Raw genomic sequence first — 21,067 nt, forward strand, 5'->3', positions numbered from 1 at the left:
TTAGCTCACAGCAACCTCAAACTCCTGGGCTCGAGCTATCCTCCTGCCTCAGCCTCCCAAGTAGCTGGGACTACAGGCATGCGACACCATGCCCGGCTAATTTTTTTTTATATGTATGTATATATTTAGTTAGCCAATTAATATCTATTTATAGTAGAGATGGTGTCTCCCTCTTGCTCAGGCTGGTTTCGAACTCCTGACCTTGAGCAATCCACCTGCCTCGGCCTCCCAGAGTGCTATGATTACAGGCATGAGCCAACGCGCCCGGCCTGCATTCCTTTTTATATCTAAGTATAAATAATATTTGAATGTATGGATATGTCACATTTTGTTATGGCTGTTTGGGTTGTTTCTACTTTTTGGCTATTACAAATAACGCTACTGTGAACAGTTATGTACACGTTTTTGTGTGGCTATATGTTTTAACTTCTCTTGGGTATGTATACCCAGGAGTGGAATTGCGGAGTCATATGGTAATTCTATGTTTAACATTTTGAGGAACCTCCAACTGTTTCCACAGCAGCTGTACCATTTTACATTCCCCCAGTATCGTATGAAGGTTTTGATTTCTTGCCAGCACTTGTGGAATTTTTGATTATAGCCATCCTACTGCGTGTGAAGAGGTTTCGAGGTGCATTTCCTTAACGAGGAATAATGTGAACGTCTTTTCATCTGCTTATTGGGTGTTTGTGTAGAATAGTCTCTACCTTATCCACAGTTTCACCTTTCTTAGTTTCAGTTACCTGTGGTCAACTGTGGCATGAAAATATTAAATGGAAAATTCCAGAAGAAAACAATTCATAAGTTTGAAATTGCATGCTGTTCTGGTTAGCATGTTGAATTCTTGCATCATTTCACTTTGTCCAACCTGGGACATGAATCCCAGGTTGTTTTGTCCAGGAGATCCATGCTGATGGTATATAGTGCCCCTGTTAGTCAGTAGCCATCTTGGATATCTGGTCGAGAATACATAGGGTATATATAGAGTTCAGTACTGTCCGCGGTTTCAGGCATCCACTGGGGGTCTTGGAACGTGTATGCCTTTTGGATAGGGGGACTACTGTACCTTTAGAGAAATGTCTGTCGAATTCTTTGCTCATTTTTAAATTGGGTTATTTGTCTTTTTATTGTTGAGTTATAAGATTTATTTACATATTCTGGACACTTGACTCTTACCAGATATATAATTTGCAAAATTTCATTCTGCAGATCATCTTTTCACTTTCTTTGGTCGTTTGTACTTTTAAGAAAGAAACTGTTGACTAATTCAAGGTCATGAAGATTATGCATAAGAGTTTACCCTAGGTTTCCTAGTTTTAGCTCTTGCACTTACATCTTTTATCCATTTTGAGTTAATTTTTGCATATGATGTGAGGTAGAGGTTTGACTTCATTCCTCTGCATCTGGATACCTCTTTGTCCCAGCACCATTTGTTGAAAAGACTGTCCTTTCTCCACTGAATGGACTTGCTGCTCTTGTAGAAAGTAAATTGAGTATAAATGTAAGGGTTTATGTCTGGACTCTGAATTTGATTTCATTAATCTACATACCTATCATGTTGCTAGTATCACACTATCTTAATCACTGTAGCTTTGTAGTAAAGCTTTGGAATCAGGAAGTGTGAGTCCCCAAACTTTGTTCTTCTTTTTCAACATTGTTTTGGCAGCTATTCTGGATCCCTTGCATTTCTATATGAATTTAAGATTAAGATCAGTCTGTCAATTTCTGCAAAAGGAACAGCTGGAATTTTGATATAGTATTGACTCTGTAGATCATTTTGCGGATTATTGCCATTTTTAACAATGCTAAGTCTTCCAGTCATAAACATTGGATATCTTTCCATTTATTTTTATTTTCTTTTATTTCTTTCAGTAATACTTCATGGTTTTTAGTGTTGAAGTCTTTTACAAAACTCTTTGGTTCAGTTCATTCCTAAGTATTTTATCCTTTTTGATGCTATTTCAAATGGAATCATTTTCTTGTTTTTGTTTTTGTTTTTTGAGACAGAGTCTTACTTTGTTGCCCAGGCTAGAGTGAGTGCCGTGGCATCAGCTTAGCTCACAGCAACCTCAAACTCCTGGGCTCAAGCAATCCTACTGCCTCGGCAGCCTGAGTAGCTGGGACTACAGGCATGTGCCACCATGCCCGGCTAATTTTTTCTCTATATATTAGTTGGCCAATTAATTTCTTTCTATTTATAGTAGAGATGGGGTCTCGTTCTTGCTCAGGCTGGTTTCAAACTCCTGACCTTGAGCAATCCACCCACCCCGGCCTCTCAGAGTGCTAGGATTATAGACGTGAGCCACTGTGCCCTGCCAGAATCATTTTCTTAAATTCTTTTTTTTCTTTCCCTAAATTTCTGTAAGTTGAAATGTGTTTTCATAATCTCATTTTGGATTGTTCATTGCTCATATATAGAAATACAGTTGACTTTTGTATATTAATCTGGTATCCTGCAACTTTACAGAACTCATTTATTGGCTCTCGTAATTTCTTGGTGGATTAGGCTTTCCTGTATACAAGATCATGTCATGTGCAAAAAGAGATAATTTTACTTCTTCCTTTCCTTCCTGGGTGCTTTTTATTTCTTGCCTAATTGCCCTAGCTAGACCTCCTTTGTTAAATAGAACCTGTGTTGAATATATTTGGCAGGAGTGGACATACTTGTCTTCTGGTATTAAGGGGGAAAATTTTAAGTCTTTCATTGTTGAGTAGGATATTAGCTGTGGGATTTTCGTAGATGCTCTTTATCAGGTTGAGGAAGTTCCCTTGTGATTCTTGTTCTTGTGTTTTAATCATGAAGTGGAGTGGGTGAGGGGCACGGAGGTTCCGTGGTTCATGCCTATAATACCAGCACCTTGGGAAGCCAAGGTGGAAGGATCACTTGAGGTCAGGAGTTTGCAACCAGCCTGGACAACATTGCAAGACCCTGTCTTTATAAAAAAAAAAAATTTTTTTTTTAAATTTTAGCTGGGCATGGTGGCATACGCCTGTAGTCACAGCTACTCAGGAGGCTGAGGCAGGAAGATCACTTGAGCCCAAGAGTTGGAGGTTGTAGTGAGCTATGATTGCACTACTGCACTCCAGCCTGGGTGACAGACTGAGACCCTGTCCCCCAAAAAAAAAAGAAAAAAGAAAAAAGAAAGGGAGGGAGGGAGGGAGGGGGAGAGAGAGAGAGAGAGAGAGAGAGAGAGAGAGAGAGAGAGAGAGAGAGAGAGAGAGAGAGAGAGAGAGAGAGAGAGAGAGAGAGAGAGAGAGAGAGAGAGAGAGAGGAGAGGAGAGGAGAGGAGAGGAGAGGAGAGGAGAGGAGAGGAGAGGAGAGGAGAGGAGAGGAGAGGAGAAGGGGAGGGGAGGGGAGGGGAGGGGAGGGGAGGGGGAGGGAGGAGAGGGGAGGGAGAGAGGAGAGGAGAGAGATAAGAGAAGAGAAAAAGAAAGAGAAAGAAAGAAAAGAAAAGAAAGAAAATCATGAACAGATGTTAGAAACCTTTCATTCTTTGTTCCTGGTTTTTCTTTTTGGGATAGTGGAGTGCTAGTTAAAGTATATGAAAAGAATCTTGATTATAAACAAAAAACTAACTTGAATAGCTTAAGCCCAAGTAGAAATTGGTTGACTCATAGAATTTTTGAAAAAAATGAGTATCTTAAGTTGCACTAAAGGCAAGAATGCAGGTGAAGCCTCAGGAACGACTGAAACCAGGATTGAAATGCTGCTGGGACTTTGATTTTTTAAATTTTTTTTATTTTTTTATTTTTTTGATTTTTTTTGTCTTTGATTCTTCTGGTATTACTTCATACTCTCAGTGTAGATTAATGTGTAAATTTCAGGAAAAGATGGCCTCTGCAATACCCAAGTTTTATATCTTAGCAGTTTCTGTTACAGGAGAAGGTCTGACTCCTACTTCAGTTTTGACTTTGGCTTAATGTAGAAGAATTGATTGTCCTGGACTGTTCAACTTTGGAAGAAGCTAAGTACTGTAATTAGTCCAGCACAGGGCAGTGGCTTAGGGAACATATCTGCTCTCTTAAAGCCATGTGTATGAGGAAGTTTGTTCCTAGGTTGCGTTTTTTTTTTTTTTTTTTTTTTGAGACAGAGTCTCACTTTGTTGCCTAGGCTAGAGTGAGTGCCGTGGCGTCAGCCTAGCTCACAGCAACCTCAGACTCCTGGGCTCAAGCGATCCTTCTTTCTCAGCCTCCCAAGTAGCTGGGACTACAGGCATGTGCCACCATGCCCGACTAATTTTTTCTATATATATTAGTTGGCCAATTAGTTTCTTTCTATTTATAGTAGAGACAGGGTCTCGCTCTTGCTCAGGCTGGTTTTGAACTCCCGACCTCGAGCAATCTGCCCGCCTCGGCCTCCCAGAGAGCTAGGATTACAGGCGTGAGCCACCGCGCCCGGCCGTAGGTTGCATATTGAGGAGCTAATCCTTTATATATTCTTTAGAAGAGTATGTATAAATGTATTTATCAGTATATAATATAGTTGCTTCATGACTTTATTTTAGAAGAGAGTAGTAGTTGAACCAAATTCTCTGAAGATAACTGTGCCCTCATTTTTCTTAGTCCTTGTAAAAAATGAGTTAAACAAAACCATAAGCCATTTTCTTGCCTTTGATCTTTCTTGGTTTTGCACCTGTTTTCATTTGTGCACAGGAAGTTACAGTAGAAGCTGGATGGGATTATACATTGCAGTTAATTTAAAAACTGGATTGTATTCATTGTGAAAGAAAGATTAAGCTTTTCTATTGTAATTATTCTGCCCTTTTAGAGGTAATTAAACTGAAATTATCAAGATTTGCTTTGTTGTATTCAGCTTGGAATAATTCAGAAGTAACTAAAGGCTCATGTGCTAACCATTCATTAAAGAAAAAATTAGTATTGAGTACTTTCTCTGGGGTGTAGGCACTGCTGCAGGAACAGTGGTAGAGCAATGAATCTCTTCTGTCATGAAACTTATAACTTTTTCTCTCTTTTTCCATTAATTTCCAAAGCATAACCTTTATTCCAGTTTTCAAATTATCCTCCAATGGAACAGTGGTATTGCTAATGGATTGGATAGGTTTCCAGTTTGACCTACTCGATAGATGATGCAATGGGGGGTCACTGAGATTTTAAACGGGAAGGACAAGATAGTATTGGCTGCTATCTGGAAAATAGGGCTATTTTCCCTATCTATAGGGCTGTAGCAATGAGGGAAGTAGAGGGATAGGTTACAAGGTTATTGCTCTAGACCAGATGAGAGATGAGATAGTTTAGACTAGGGAGGGGAAATTTGAAAGGAAGAGAAATGGACAGATAAGAAATGGATTAGAGCTAGAATCAGTAAGAATTGTTGGTGGATTGAAGAAAATCAGGATGAGAAAAGATGACAGGGAAGAATCAAGGATGACTTTCAGGTTTCTGTTTTCACTAACTCTGCCCATAGTGGTAGCATTTACTAAAATGGGGAATTCAGGGTGTAGATGTGAGAAGAACCAAATTGAGAGTGAGGGAAATCAAGAGTTACATGCTGGACATATTTAAGTTCAAGATACTTTTATGAGCCATCTAAGGAGATATCTAGTAAGCAGTTGGCTATTTTAGAATTTGGAGTTTAGAGGGAGAGATCCGTAATAGAGATAGAGATTTGGTTCAGAGGAGTGTTTAAAGCCATGAGAACAGGTGCACAGGATCATGTGGAGGGAGGGAAGAAGAATCAGCGATAACGACTCAATAGGAGGCACCACTGAGGGAGAAAGAAAACTAGAAGAGGCCAGGCGCAGTGGATCACGCCTGTAATCCTAGCACTCTGGCAGACCAAGGCTACAGGATTGGTTGAGGTAGGAGTTCGAAACCAGCCTGAGCAAGAGCGAGACCCCGTCTCTAATATAAATCGAAAGAAATTAATTGGCCAACTAATATGTAGAGAAAAAATTAGCTGGGCATGGTGGCACATGCCTGTAGTCCCAGCTACTCGGGAGGCTGAGGCAGTAGGATTGCTTGAACCCAGGACTTTGAGGTTGCTGTGAGCTAGGCTGACGCCACGGCACTCACTCTAGGCTGGGCAACAAAGTGAGACTCTATCTCAAAAAAAAAAAAAAAGAAAACTAGAAGACAGTAGATTGCAAAGGCTAACACAGAACATTTTAAAAAAGAAAAAAACAGGAAACAAGAACAATCTAGTTTGCAAAACATAATATAATTTTCTTTTGGCTTGCAAAAGTGGCTAAAATGGCAAATCTTTTTATTAGCATTTCAAAAGAGGACGCAGGGAAATGAGTATTCCTATATACCTGGGTGTATTAGGAGTGAAATTAGCTTAGCCTTTCTGGGGTGTGGTTTATATCCAAAGAGTTAGAATTTTGCTCAATAGGTCCACTTTTAGGAATTTATTGAAAAGAATTGATCAGGGATTTAGGTTAAAGTATAGCTATAGAGCCATTCATCAAGATGCTCTCTCATAGAGAAAAACTAGACACAACCTAAATGTTCAGTATTAGAAGACCAGCTGGCCGGGCGCTGTGGCTCACGCCTGTAATCCTAGCTCTTGGGAGGCCGAGGCGGGCGGATTGCTCAAGGTCAGGAGTTCAAAACCAGCCTGAGCAAGAGCGAGACCCCGTCTCTACTATAAACAGAAAGAAATTAATTGGCCAACTGATATATATATATAAAAAATAAGCCGGGCATGGTGGCGCATGCCTGTAGTCCCAGCTACTCGGGAGGCTGAGGCAGAAGGATCACTCGAGCCCAGGAGTTTGAGGTTGCTGTGAGCAAGGCTGACGCCACGGCACTCACTCTAGCCTGGACAACAAAGTGAGACTCTGTCTCAAAAAAAAAAAAAAAAAAAAAAAAAAAAAGAAGACCAGCTATATAAATAACAGACTATGGTATAACTATATAGACATAAAAATTTTTGCTGATGAAGAATAATGATGTGATAAACAATATAGTACCTAAAGAACTAGGCTACAGAATTGTGTGCATAACTAATGAGATCCCATTTTTGTAAAAAATATTTTAAAATACACAAAAAAACCTAGAAGGAGTGGTACCAAAATGCCAACAGAAGTTACTATCTGTAGGTATTAGAATTAGAGGTAGTTGTAATTTTCTGTTTGATTTCTAAATTTTCTACAGTGAATATGTAATTGATCACATTTTTTTTAAAAAAAGAAAAAAATGGGATATTTCTTAGGTAACAGCATGGATTCACATGGACAATCCTGAACAACTGCCCATTTATTAGAGTAATGTGATTGTTAGAGTCAGGTGAGCTCAGTGATCCCAGCTAGAAACAGTCTGATGGGAGGAGGGAGAATAGGGAGTTACTGCTTAATGGGTATACTAGAAACTGTATTCTCTGTGGGCTTATGAAAAATTCTGGAAATGGATAGTGGTGACATAACATTGTGAATATACTTTATGCTACTAAATTGTACACTTAGAAAAAGTTAATTTTTTTTTTAAAGAGGTCCTATGGGGAAAAAGCTTTACATAACAATTTAGCCAGGCATAGTGGCTCACTCCTATAATCCCAGGACTTTGGTGGGCTGAGGTGGGAGGATCACTTGAGGCCAGGTGTTTGAGACCAGCCTGGGCAACATAGCAAGATCCCATCTCTACAAAAATAATAAGAAAATTAACTGGGCATGGTGGCAAGCATCTGTAATCCTGGCTACTTGGAAGGCTGAAGCAGGAGGATCTCTTGAGCCCAGGAGTTGATGGTTGCAGCAAACTGTGATAATGCCACTGCACTCCAGCCTGAGACCCAGTCTCTTTTAAAACAAAACAAACAAAAAGCAATTTAAACATTGCACAACTGCTTTTCCTGAGGACATCTGAGGACAGTATCGCTTTTTGTGTACTTCTCATTTTGTCATATAGGATGTTAAGAAAACATGTCCTGGCTGGGCGCGGTGGCTTATGCCTATAATCCTAGCACTCTGGGAGGCCGAGATGGGTGGATCGCTCAAGGTCAGGAGTTCGAAACCAGCCTGAGCAGGAGCAAGATCCCATCTCTACTAAAAATAGAAAGAAATTAATTGGCCAACTAAAAATATATAGAAAAAAGTAGCCAGGCATGGTGGCGCATGCCTGTAGTCCCTGCTACTCAGCATGCTGAGGCAGTAGGATCCCTTGAGCCCAGGAGTTTGAGGTTGCTGTGAGCTAGGTTGATGCCACAGCACTCTAGCTGGGGCAACAGAGTGAGACTGACTCAAACAAAAAGAAAAAAGAAAACATCCTCAACAGTTGAAATTTAACAATGTTAGTAATTTTTTGCTTCATTAAGGACATTCTTTTTTTTTGTTCCTTTTAAAAAAATTTTTTCTGTGGACTTATGTAAAGAAGTAAAGGATGCTAGTAAGTGCAATAAGCATTTTGCTTTTATTGCAAGTCACAGTGAAGAATACCATGACTACCTGTATAATTTGGTTCTACTGTCTTGATTCATGCTAAGATACCAGCAGTCTTATCCACCATTTGCTTGTGTGCCATCAGTGCAAATACCGACACAATGGAAAAGGCAAATCATGTGTCTTGGTATTTATATGGAAGTAATTTTAACATTGTGGACTCCCTGAAAATGTCTCAGGGACTGCATACCATATTTTGAGAATTGCTGTACTGATGTATACATTTTTTAAATGCTATAGCCACATTATAAGGAATTTAAAAAGTAACAAAAGGGAAAAGAAAGTGACTAACACTGCTGTTATTTTGGTACAGTTCCTTCTAATTTCTTAAAGAGTAGCATTTTCGTGATGTTATACTGTTCCTACACTACTTTATAATTCTAGAGAGAGGCAGACTATTCTTGTCTTGTTCGTTGTTCCGTCATTGTGCATTTCAAAGGAATCGAATATCAAGGCTATTAAATAGATTTTGATAAGTTTGTCCGGTCCTATGGATAGATAGTAGCTGCTTAGATTGCCATATTGAGGGGTTCATTGGCCAAAAGTTCCAGAATGGATTAGAAATGTATTCTGTGGGCCTGGCAGGGTGCCTGTAATCCTAGTACTTTGGTAAGACAAGGCAGGAGGATCCTTTGAGGCCAGGAGTTCAAGACCAGCTTGAGCAACATAGTGAGAACTTATTTTTACAAAAAAATTAGAAAAGTTAGCCATGTGTGGTGGCTTACCTGTAGTCCCAGCTATTTGGGAGGCTGAGGCAGGAGGCTCATTGGAGCTCAGAAGTTTGAGGTTGCAGTTGAGCTATGGTGATGCCAGTGCACTCTAGCACATTTTTATCAAATTTAGAAAATTTTTACCATGTTTCTTTAGATTTTTTTGTCTCTCAGGGGACTCCATTTACACATATATTTGGCCACTTGATGTGGTCCCACTGGCCAGTGATGCTCTATTCATTTGTTCCAGTATTTTATTTTTGGTAGTTTCTGTTACTGTCTTGAAGTTATTGTATCTTTTCTTCTGCAGCGTGTATGTATTGATTTAGTTTTTGAGAGATAGAGTCTCACTCTGTCTCAGCGATCCTCCTGCTTCAGCCTGAGTAGCTGGGACTATAGGCATGTGCCAGCAAGCTTGGCTATTTTTTTTATTATTATTATTTTATTTTTTTAGAGACAGAGTCTCATTTGTGTTGCCCGTCTGGTCTTGAACTCCTGGCCTCAAGTGATGCTCCCACCTTCCAAAGCACTGGGATTACAGTGGTGAGCCACCACACCTGGCCTCTTCTGCAGTAATTAATTTGCTGTTAATCCCTTCCATTGAAGTTTTCATCTCTGCAAGTTGGATTTGGGTCCTTTTTATATCTTCGATGTACTTAACATGTGGAAATGTTTCTCTACCCTTTTTTACATATGAAATATAATTAGAATAACTATTTTGATGCCCTTGTCTGCTAAGTCTTTCATATGTGTCACTCATGGATTTAATTCTATTGGCTTATTTTTATTCTCAGTAAGTCATTTTTCTGCTTCATTGTATGCTTGGTAATTTCAATTGGATGCCAGACATCGTTAATTTTACCTTTTTGGGTGCTGGATTCTTTTGTGTTCTTATAAATATTCTTGAGCTCTATTCTGGAACACAGCTACATTACTTGGAATAGTTTGATCCTTTTAAACCTTGTCAGGCAGGACCAGAACAACAACGCTTAAGGCAAATTTCCCCTCAATGTCCACTGAATTAAAAGAGTTTTTTCGTCCCATGTCCCTATGTTAGAACTAGGGATTATTTCTTTTACTCCTTTCAGGTGGTTCTTTCCCTGGCCTCAAATATTTCCCTGTGCTGATCAGTGCTCAGCTGAAGACCTGTCTTAGGAGGTCCCTCCTGTACCTCTTCCAGAGCTGCCTCTCTCCATATGCAGCTCTCTCCTCTCTGGTATTCTGCACTGGGAACTCCAACTGCCTTGGATTCCCCAGACTTACATAGGGCTCCCCTATGATTGACCTAACTACTGTCTGGAGAGTTTCCAGGTCTCAGCACTGGGAGCGGAACCCAGGCAGACCCGACCATCTCTCTGGGTTGAGAAGACAGAACTGTGAGTTCACTAAAGAGTGATTTAGGGATTGCTGTCCTCTGCTGCCTGATGTCCAGTGTCTGAAAATCATTGTTTCATATATTTTGTCTATTTTTTTAGTTCTTTCAGGTGGGAGAGTAAATCCAGTCTTTGCAATTCCTTCTTGGATGAAAGCAGAAGTTCCAGTCTAAAACTTACTTTGGAGTATTTCCAAAATCAGATGCAGTTAATATTTGTCATGTGCTTGTTGTGTGCCTGATTTGTTTGAAACTCAGTATAGTCTTCTTCATGCACTCCCTACCTCACTACACATTAGTTGAGCACTTTCTATGTGTTGGGCACTGTATATTCATTGTTGAGCAGAATAATACTTTATAGACATGGAAACTGAGGCTCAGAGAGTTGCAATAAATTACCCAAGTCCATGTAGCTAGTAAGTGGCAGAACCTTAAAAAATTTGAAGAAATAAAAAAATTTCCAAATTTGATGAAAAACTAAATTTTAGACTGAGAGCAAATTAAGAATCTTCTCATACATCTTTCTCAAGTCCACAGAATTCATTTCTAATCCACCCTTGAACCTATTGCCTCTGAACCCCGCAACACAGTAATCCAAGCAGCTACCACCTATCGGTAGTACCATGTAGACTTATTAAAATCTATTTATTAGCCTTGATACTCTTTCTTCGAAATGCACAATGAGTCAACCAAAAAAAGACTGCTTTTATCCGAGGTTTCCAAAATGTTTATTGCCAATTCTGTTGTTTGTTTGAATGTAAAGGACTGCTGACTGTATATTTCATTTGTTATAAATGATCCTTTGGAGGCCACAGCTCAAGCATTATGTAAAACAGTAAACTACATAAGCTTAGAGAAATTAAAATATGTTTTAATAGACATGTCTTTTGAACACAAAAATATTTAGTAGTATGATTTATAATAATACCAAGAGAATTTCATTACAAATATTTCTAGTGGGACATGGGCTTGATTATGCAGACAGAGGGAATATGAAGACACTCTTCTGTGCCTACCCCTAAAGGATCAGTGATAACTTTTATAAAACTAGAACATTATAGAGAAGTAGGCAGAATGTCAAGTAGAATGTGCAAAAAGCTTTTTCTAATCACTTTGCTGTAGTAGTGCCAACCAGGACTTTCTCTAAAACCGTAATACTGTGAAGTCTACAACTGCATTTAAATTAGGAGTATCTTAAAGAACAAGCTCAAAAACTGGCTACGAGAATGTCTTTCTTGCCAGTTTTTTTAGTATACAAAACCAGCAAATGCTTGCTAGAGATATCTAGTAGTATGAAAATGTTAGCAGCATTGTGAATTCCAGTCCTGGCAACTTATTTTTTTCCTTTTATTTGCTGTGTGTTGAACTTAAAATATTGTTTTCTTCAGAAAGCTTAAATCCTATGTATTTAAGGGTTAAATTTGTTAAAGAAATGGAATAAAAACTTTTCTTTGTTAGTGTTTTTCTTTCCTCTCTTTCTTTTAAACCCTCCCCCTACTCTTTTTACATGCAAAACACTCATCCAGCTTAGTGTCTAATGAAATATATCTTGATGGTTGAAATCTAAGTTCAGACTTACTGTCTCTTGTTTTATTCTTATTTTTATGGTATTTTTCTGAGACTATTTATATTTAAAATAATTAGTTGAATCTTTTATTTTCTCCATGAAGTAGAACCAGATAATAGTGATCCATTTCCTCCTATTCTCCTGTTTGAACTTCAGTGAGCATGATTAAAAAGCCACTTAGGAAGGAAAATCTTCCATTGTTTCTGTTAACAGTGAGCTAAATTCTCTTGACATGAACCTTTGTGCAGGACTCTTTGAGCCTACATTTGGCTGCATATTACCTATTTTATTTTTTAATTCACTAGATCAAGGTTTTATAGGTTAGGTCTTCCTTGCAGATTCTAAATGATTAACAGACTGCTTTGTATTACAGTTTAACAGTTATTTTTGCTCAGTGACACACTTTCATGTCAGTAAATCAGTAGTATTGAGCAGTGAAGTGAAGGCAGTGTAGAATAAAGTGTTCTCATAGTTTAATCATTCCATAATGTAAACATATTTCAAAACATCACATTATACCCCCTACATACAATTATTATTTATCAATTCAAAATTTTAAAGAAGTATTCTCATAGGATTGTTGTATTATAATAAGTAAATATTTAGGGCCGGGCGCGGTGGCTCACGCCTGTAATCCTAGCTCTGGGAGGCCGAGGCGGGCGGCTCGTTTGAGTTCAGGAGTTCGAAACCAACCTGAGCAAGAGCGAGACCCTGTCTCTACTATAAATAGAAAGAAATTAATTGGCCAACTAATATATACATAAAAAATTAGCCAGGCATGGTGGCACATGCCTGTAGTCCAGAAGGATCGCTTGAGCCCAGGAGTTTGAGGTTGCTGTGAGCTAGGCTGACGCCACGGCACTCACTCTAGCCTGGGCAACAAAGTGAGACTCTGTCTCAAAAAAAAAAAAAAAAAAAAAAGCAAATATTTAGAAAGCATTTAGAATAATGCTTTGTTTACAGAAAGCAGGGCATAGTATTTGATTAAAAGAAAATTAGAGAAGAGTACTCATTGAGGAAACATTATGGAAAGGAGAAAGTTAAAAGAAATAAGTCATATTTACTGAATTATATACTTAAAAATGGTTAAAATAGTAAATTTTGACATGTACATTTTACCACAACTTTTTTAAAAGAAAGAAATTACAATTTAAAGGCTGTCGAAATTTTCTTTATGTCATATGTCTCTTAATGATGGGGATACAGTCTGAGAAGTGTGTTATTAGTTGATTTTATCATTGTGGGACCATTAGAGTGCACTTATACAAACCTAGATGGTATAGCCTACTACATATCTAGGCTGTATGGTACAGCCTATTGCTCCTAGGCTACACACTCCTATAGCATGTTACTGTTCTGAATGCTGTAGGCAACTGTAACACAATATTAAGTATTTGTGTGTTGAAACATCGAAACATAGAAAAGATACAGTAAATATACTATGCTGTTGTCTTACAGGGACCACTGTTTTATGTGCTTCCCATTGTTGTCCAAAACGTTATTATATGGCACATGACTGTACTCATTTAGCAAGTTTTTTTTGTTGTTTTTTTTTCTTTTGTAATTGAGATTTTATTGGTTGAGGATCAGTACAGACATTTCAATTTGTACACAATTCTTAACATACGTACCAAAAATCTAAAAAGCCATTTATTTTCATTCTTTTTAAAACAGTTATTCCAGTGACTTTCCAGCTTAAAATTTGGAGACAAATTTTCCTTAAGAGGATATCGAGTACTAGTATCTTCAAATGTTGATAAGCTGTTACATAAGTCCCACCAATTCACAATTTATTATCATATATACTACATACTCAAATTTTCAATCTTTCACAGCACATTAACAAAGTTATTAGAAAAACAGGACTACCACGATCAAAGAAGTTACAGAATATATGCAATTCTGACAAAGACAGCCATGATCAAGGAGTGGTTTTCTTTAGGAAACAAGTCTACTAAAAACATGGGAATAGAAGTAATTTAAAATGTTCAAGACATTAAATGCAGGCCTGGGACTCCATATTGCCATTTAATATGCTTTATATTATAGGATATAAAAACTAATCCCCATCTATGGAATGTTAAGCTGACACCCAAGACAGTCAAAGCCTCCCATAGTTCAATATCCCACACTATTTTCTGGTTGTACCAAAAAATAAACAACCAGCAAATGATTTCACCTCTTAAAAAAATTCATTTACACTTAAAAAATGGGATGAGGTGGGATTCTCTCCTTCTTAAAAATGTTTCTAGAGCTACTAAAAGACTTACATTTACAAAATAGTTGATAAAAATATTCCTCTGGATTGTACAAGAAGGGAGACAGGGACCACTGATAAGACATGGTATATGATATTAATCAGACTTGACTTCTTTCTCTCCTGCTTCATCAGAGGCTGGGCTCTCTTCAGTTTTAGTTTCTCCATTTTCTGCAGGTAAATCTTTAGTTTCTTGGTTAGCCACTTCGGCCTGTTTTCCCTTTGCTCCCCTTTTCCCTTTTGGTTGCACTTTTTTGTCTGAAGATTTATCCTTTGCTGCTGCCTTTTTGGGCTTCGCTTCCACCTTCGCAGGAGCAGGTTTCGCTGACAGCCGCGCAGATCTCCTCTTGGGCTCCTCCTTCACCGCGCCTTCGGCCGAGCTGATCTTCCTCTTGGGCATCATGGCGGCGGGGAGGGCTAGTGCTGGGTGCCTGCTGGGCCGCGGCGCACCGGGAGCCTTCCCGGAGCTGGGCTGTCTGGCCGCTGCTGTCCCTCCCGCTGCCCGAGCTGCTGAGACCCGCGGCGGGGCCTTTAGCAAGTATTTTTGAGGACTCGTTTTTGGTAGACTCCTGGTGAACATCAGTGCATCATTTAGACTGAAATTCATAGGTAGAAGGATGAGCAGGTATATAGATTTCCTACTTTCTTGTTGGCCTGTGAGAGAAGAGTGCTTGGATTGGGACATAGCTAGATGTACCATTAAACTGGGTTCCAGGAAAGGGAATCTGTCACCCCTCCCCGACCTCTCTTTTTACTAAGTTGCCTGTGGTGAGGTAAAAAGTGTTGCATTTAGGTGCCTTTTTTTTTTTTTTTTTTAAGACAGAGTCTCACTCTGTGGCCTGGGCTAGAGTGCCGTGGCATCAGCATAGCTAACAGCAACCTCAAACTCCTGGGCTCAAGCAATCCTCTGGATCTGATTATGGAAGTAATCATAATAAGTTACTTATTTCTGTATTTGTGAACAGTTTGTAGAAGCTAAGAATTAGCTTTTGTAGGGAATTTAGCAAAAATTCTTCTGTAGTACTGACACAGTCTATTTGTACTTGTGCACACATCCATGTATAAGCATGTCTATATATGAGGGATGGAGAATGGATTTTGATAGCTATTCTATTTAATGGTTATGGTTATTTGTTTATTCAGGATGGGTTTTTTGGTCTTTTTTAATGAGGCAGTGTCTTGCTCTCTAGCCTGGGGCTACAGTGCAGTGGCATCATAGCTCACTGCAACCTCTAATTCAATGGTTCAAGCTATCCTCCCACCTCCAAGTAGCTGGGACTACAGGCATGCACCACCACACCTAGCAATTTTTTCTATTTTTTTGTAGAGACATAGTCTCGCTCTTGCTCAGACTGATCTTGAACTGGCCTTAAGCAGTCTTCCCACCTCAGCCTCCCAAAGTGCTAGGATTACAGGCATGAACCACCACACCCAGCCCACAATTTTCTTATAAATATAGCTTCTTTGGGACCTTGTCATCATTTCCAAATACCTCTCACATGGACTCTTCTGTCTTTTAAAGGTGAAGCCTACCAGCATCATTTTTTTCTATCCTTCTGATTCCTTTCCACCTCCCTCCACACTCCTCCCAAAGGAAGAAACACTATTTCGGCTTGATTGTCCTGTGAGAAGGAACTAGCAGATGGACAGTTTCATTGCCATCAGGGTCTGCAATTTTTCACGTTATTCACAAATCTGTTTCCCTGTCTTTTACCTTTTCCCCAAGCTACCTGCTAGTCATTGCCATGTTAATATCTTTCCGACATTCACACTCAACATTTCTGAACACAGAATGATGTATCCTCTTTATTAGCAAACCAGCTTCATCATCTGTGTTCCCTAATTGAGTTAGTAATGTGATGACAAACATGAACTACTGGGACTGATTCTTGGCTTAACAACTTTTTTTTTTTTGAGACAGAGTCTCGCTTTGTTGCCCAGGCTAGAATGAGTGCCATGGCATCAGCCTAGCTCACAGCAACTTCAAACTCCTGGGCTCAAGCGATCCTTCTGCCTCAGCCTCCCAAGTGGCTGGGACTACAGGCATGCGCCACCATGCCCGCCTAATTTTTTCTATATATATTATTTGGCCAATTAATTTCTTTCTATTTATAGGAGAGACGGGGTCTCACTCTTGCTCAGGCTGGTTTCGAACTCCTGACCTCGAGCAATCCGCCCGCCTCAGCCTCCCAGAGAGCTAGGATTACAGGCGTGAGCCACCGCGCCCGGCCAACTTTTTTTTTTTGGTGCCAAAACTTTGGGAGTGAACCAGGGATTTCCTTAACTACTTCTTCTTCTTCTTTTTTTTTTTTTTTTTTTTTTTTGAGACAGAGTCTCACTCTGTTGCCCAGACTAGAGTGCCATGGCATCAGCCTAGCTCACAGCAACCTCAGACTCCTGGACTCAAGCAATCCTTCTGCCTCAATCTCCTGAGTAGCTGGGACTACAGGCATGCGCCACCATACCTGGCTAATTTTCTCTCTCTCTTTCTCTCTCTCTCTCTCTCTCTTTCTCTCTCTCTCTCTCTATATATATATATAGTTAGTTAGTTTGTTTGTTTGTTTTGTTTTTTTGAGACAGAGTCTTGCTTTGTTGCCCAGGCTAGAGTGAGTGCTGTGGCGTCAGCCTAGCTCACAGCAACCTCAAACTCCTGGGCTCAAACAATCCTGCTGCCTCAGCCTCCCGACTGGCTGGGACTACAGGCATGCGCCACCATGCCTGGCTAATTTTTTCTCTCTATATTAGTTGGCCAATTAATTTCTTTCTATTTATAGTAGAGACAGGATCTCGCTCTTGCTCAGGCTGGTTTCAAACTCCTGACCTCGAGCAATCCGCCCGCCTCAGCCTCCCATAGTGCTAGGATTACAGGTGTGAGCCACTGCGCCCAGCCATTTTTTATATATTTTTAGTTGGCCAATTAATTTCTTTCTATTTTTAGTAGAGATGGGGTCTTGCTGTTGCTCAGGCTGGTTTCGAACTCCTGATCTTGAGCAATCCTCCCGCCCTGGCCTCCCAGAGTGCTAGGATTACAGGCATGAGCCACCGTGCCTAGCCTTCCTTAACTTCGATAATAGTGGAATCTGTCTTCATAAGATTGTAAATGAGAATTAAATAAATAATAAAATATGTAAAGTGCCTGGTACCTAGTAAGCCCTTAAAAAGCATTAGCTTTTATTAATATATTGTTTTGAACTCCTGACCTTGAGCAATCCGCCCGCCTCGGCCTCCCAAGAGCTAGGATTACAGGCGTGAGCCACAGCGCCCGGCCTAGCTTTTATTAATATATTGTTGATAATACCCTGTTTCCATTTGCTCAGGATCAGAATTTCAGGTTCATTTCTCCTTTCCTACCCAGTGATACTCTGCAGTATTTCTCAACTCTGTCTTATTGTACTGCCCCTGTTATTTTCCAGTTCAGGCTCCCATTGCTTCTTTTTTGCAGTACTGTCCTAATTGATCTCTCTACTTTTCTGATTTTCCCTCGAATTCCTCTTGTACACCGCTGTCATTTACAGCCCTAAAACAGATCAGTCCCCAGTCCCCAAACCCTTAATGACTTCCCACTGTGTTTGTAATATCTTTACCCTGGTAGTGAAATCTCTAGGTTTTGAGACCTGCCTTTATTATCAGTTTTATCCTATGCTTCCATGATTTCTCATTCTAGCCGTACCAGTCTATTTGCCAGTCCCTAAACTCTATTACTGTACTGAGCCTTTGCTTTGGTCATTACCTTTGCCTGGAACTCTTCCGCCCCCCATACTTTTATTGAAATTCCATTCATTCTTTCAAGTCCAAGAAGCCTCCTAAATTAATACTAGTTTTACAGTGATTCTGCCATGCAAGCTCTTGTGGCACTTGGTTTTTACTTTATTCTGGCACTTGCCAAAGTCTGCCTAAGTGTTCTAGTCTGCTTTGATAACTAGATCATGAGATCCAAGAAGATTGTTTCTTTCCTGTAATCTCTGACATTGTCTTTGTTTATGGCTTCTTAATAAAAGTATATTAAATTTGATAAAATACTATTAAATATTAATAAAACAGAACTAAAATACTAATGAACTTGAGAATTATTTTTCATGGAAAATAGAATGGCAGTGATGAAGATTTCTCTGGTTTAGTCCCTCCAAACAATCTTAGATTCAGACAGACAGAATTCCACATTCTTTCCCAAGTTTTGAGAATAGCAAAGCTTATTAGTAATAGCTACTCTGTATTTGTTCAGGGAAGTTGGTATTTTATATTCAGGAGTTAAATAATGTAACTAGATAGGCTTTCTACATATTTGATTAGATTCTATTTTGTCTTTGGTTCAGCATAATTTGTTTTGTCTATGTATCTATATTTTTTTTATTTTGTAAGTTCATGGCATGAGCCTTCTGAAAGGTGCTTGGTGTTGTGTCTTATTTGTTAAGGGGAAGGTATGAGAGGTTTTGAAGATTTCTACATTATGTTAACTGGTAAGTTTGTACATTTCTTTAAGGAACTGGTATGGAGAGGTAGTAACCAGTACTGAGGGTTAATGATGCTTCTAACTGTGGACAGTTGCTCCAGTGTGTGTAATTTTACTTGTTATATTGTCTTTCTGAACTTGGGTTAAGTAAATTTAAAAGTTATTTTGAAATATAGAGAAGTCTTATTATATTCTCTAATTCTTAGAAAACAATGATAGTACCATGAGTAATGTAGCTAGTGAACAGTGGTTAAATGTTCACAATGATTTTTGAGCTATTTTTGTTTTTTCTAACCACACTAGAAACCAAAGGTACTAACTTAATATGTCGCAATAGTATGTGCTTAATGAGAATGTATCACATTAATCATTTAAGAATATTGACTCTAGTATAAATGATGCTTTAAATGAGTTAGGAAAAAAGTGAAAAGTAAATATTTTCCAGTAATAACTACACAGTGAAGAAACATGGCAAACACTAACCAAGTGATCAAAGTTAATATTTTCAATAATGCCATGTAGATACCATGACTTGATATGATGATAAGGGCACATTGCCTCTGTGATATTCTTTCCATAAACTTGTAACGCCAGTTCAAAAAGTGAGAAAACCATCAAACACATTGAGGGAACATCCTACAAAATACCTAGGTAACACTCAGAACTATTAATATCGTGAAAAACAAGGAAAGATTTAAGAAATTACACAGACCAGAGGAGACTAAGGAAATGTGACAGGTAAATGTAATGTGGTATCCTGGATTGGATCCTGGAACAGATAAAGACATTAATGGAAAAAACTGGTGAAACTTGCATAAAGTCTGGGATTCAGTTAATAGTCCTGTTCTGATGCTGCTTTCTTAGTTTTGATGAATGTACCACAGTAATTTAAGATAATATTAGGGGAAACTAAAACTGTATGAGGGGTATATGGGAACTCCTTTTACTGTCTTTACAACTTTTCTGTAAATCTAAAATTATTCTAAAATTAAAAGTTTATTTAAAAATAAGTAATGTTTTCCAGTTCAGTTCTACAAATGTATTAAATGCATGTCATGTGCAAGGCAGTATACTCATGTCTGCAGGGCATAACCTCGCGTAAGATACCTTCCCTGCCTCTGCTCTTAAGCAGTTGCCATCCAAATAGGGAAGTAAGATGATTAATATGAAACAGAACTTGATGGAACCTGTGAAAAGTATGAACAATATGCTGTGCGTTCCGAAGCTGAGAGTAGACATTAAATATAGACTGGGGAGTTGTCCCTATTCCTCTCCAAGGAGATAGCATTTGAGAACTTTGAAGGGAAATATGTGTTATACCAAGGAGCCCTGGCTCTTGAATTTGACCTGCTCTGCCACTTACTAGCTCTGTGGCCTTGGCCAAATTATTTAGCATCACTGAGTCTTTGTTTCTCATTTGTAAGATAGGGTTAGTAATTCCTATTTCAAAGCATTATTATGAGAATTAAATGAGATACATTGAGCTTTAGTAAAGTATGTTGGTGCATAGTAAGCTCTTAATGTCAACTGTTAGAGGAGAGAATTGTATATTGTTGATGTGGTACCGTCACCAAAGGCGTGGGCCTGGGAAGTACAGAATGTTTGGGGGAACACTAAATAGTCTTGTTTACAAAGGTGAATTAGGACCATATTGTGAGTGCTTTGATGTATAAGCTGAACAATCTGAATTTTTTTGGTGGTTATTTGGGAAATCATTGAAGATTGTTGTGTAGGAGGAGTAAGGAGATTGAGTCTGTGTTTTAAGATTAAGATTAATTTGGTAGAGGCGGGGCACAGTGGCTCATGCCTGTAATCCTAGCACTCTGGGAGGCTGAGGTGGGTGGATCACTCAAGGTCAGGAGTTCGAGACCAGCCTGAATAAGAGCGAGACCCCGTCTCTACTATAAATAGGAAGAAATTAATTGGACGACTAAAAATATATAGAAAAAATTAGCTGAGCATGGTGGCACATGCCTGTAGTCCCAGCTACTAGGGAGGCTGAGGCATGAGGCTTGAGTCTAGGAGTTTGAGGTTGCTGTGAGCTAGGCTGATATCATGGCACTCTAGCCCAGGCAACAGAGTGAGACTCTGTTTAAAAAAAAAAAAAAAAAAAAGATTAATTTGATAGAAGTATGAGGGGAGTGTTGGGGACTCTCATGGGTTGCTGCCTTCCCATTTACTTGATGAGTTAGTGTCCCCTTTAGCTTTAGAATTCAGTCAGACTGGTTAGGCTAGAATGCTCTGGATGATGAATGGTAATCTGTTATTATGTAATTTGGGAATGTCAAGAGCAGGACCATGAGTATAGCAACAAATAT

At 39.1% G+C, this 21,067-nt stretch overlaps 1 protein-coding gene and 1 pseudogene across 1 annotated transcript in view; one reads left to right on the forward strand and one right to left on the reverse strand.

The window, feature by feature from the left end:
• CBL (Cbl proto-oncogene) overlaps positions 1–21,067 on the forward strand; it is a 97,096-nt gene that overhangs the window by 30,896 nt on the left and 45,133 nt on the right. The window lies entirely within an intron of this gene.
• Positions 14,318–14,699, reverse strand: LOC142870643 (non-histone chromosomal protein HMG-14 pseudogene; annotated as a pseudogene).

Source organism: Microcebus murinus, chromosome 4 (genome assembly GCF_040939455.1).
Source record: "Microcebus murinus isolate Inina chromosome 4, M.murinus_Inina_mat1.0, whole genome shotgun sequence".
Taxonomy (NCBI): Eukaryota; Metazoa; Chordata; class Mammalia; order Primates; family Cheirogaleidae; genus Microcebus; species Microcebus murinus.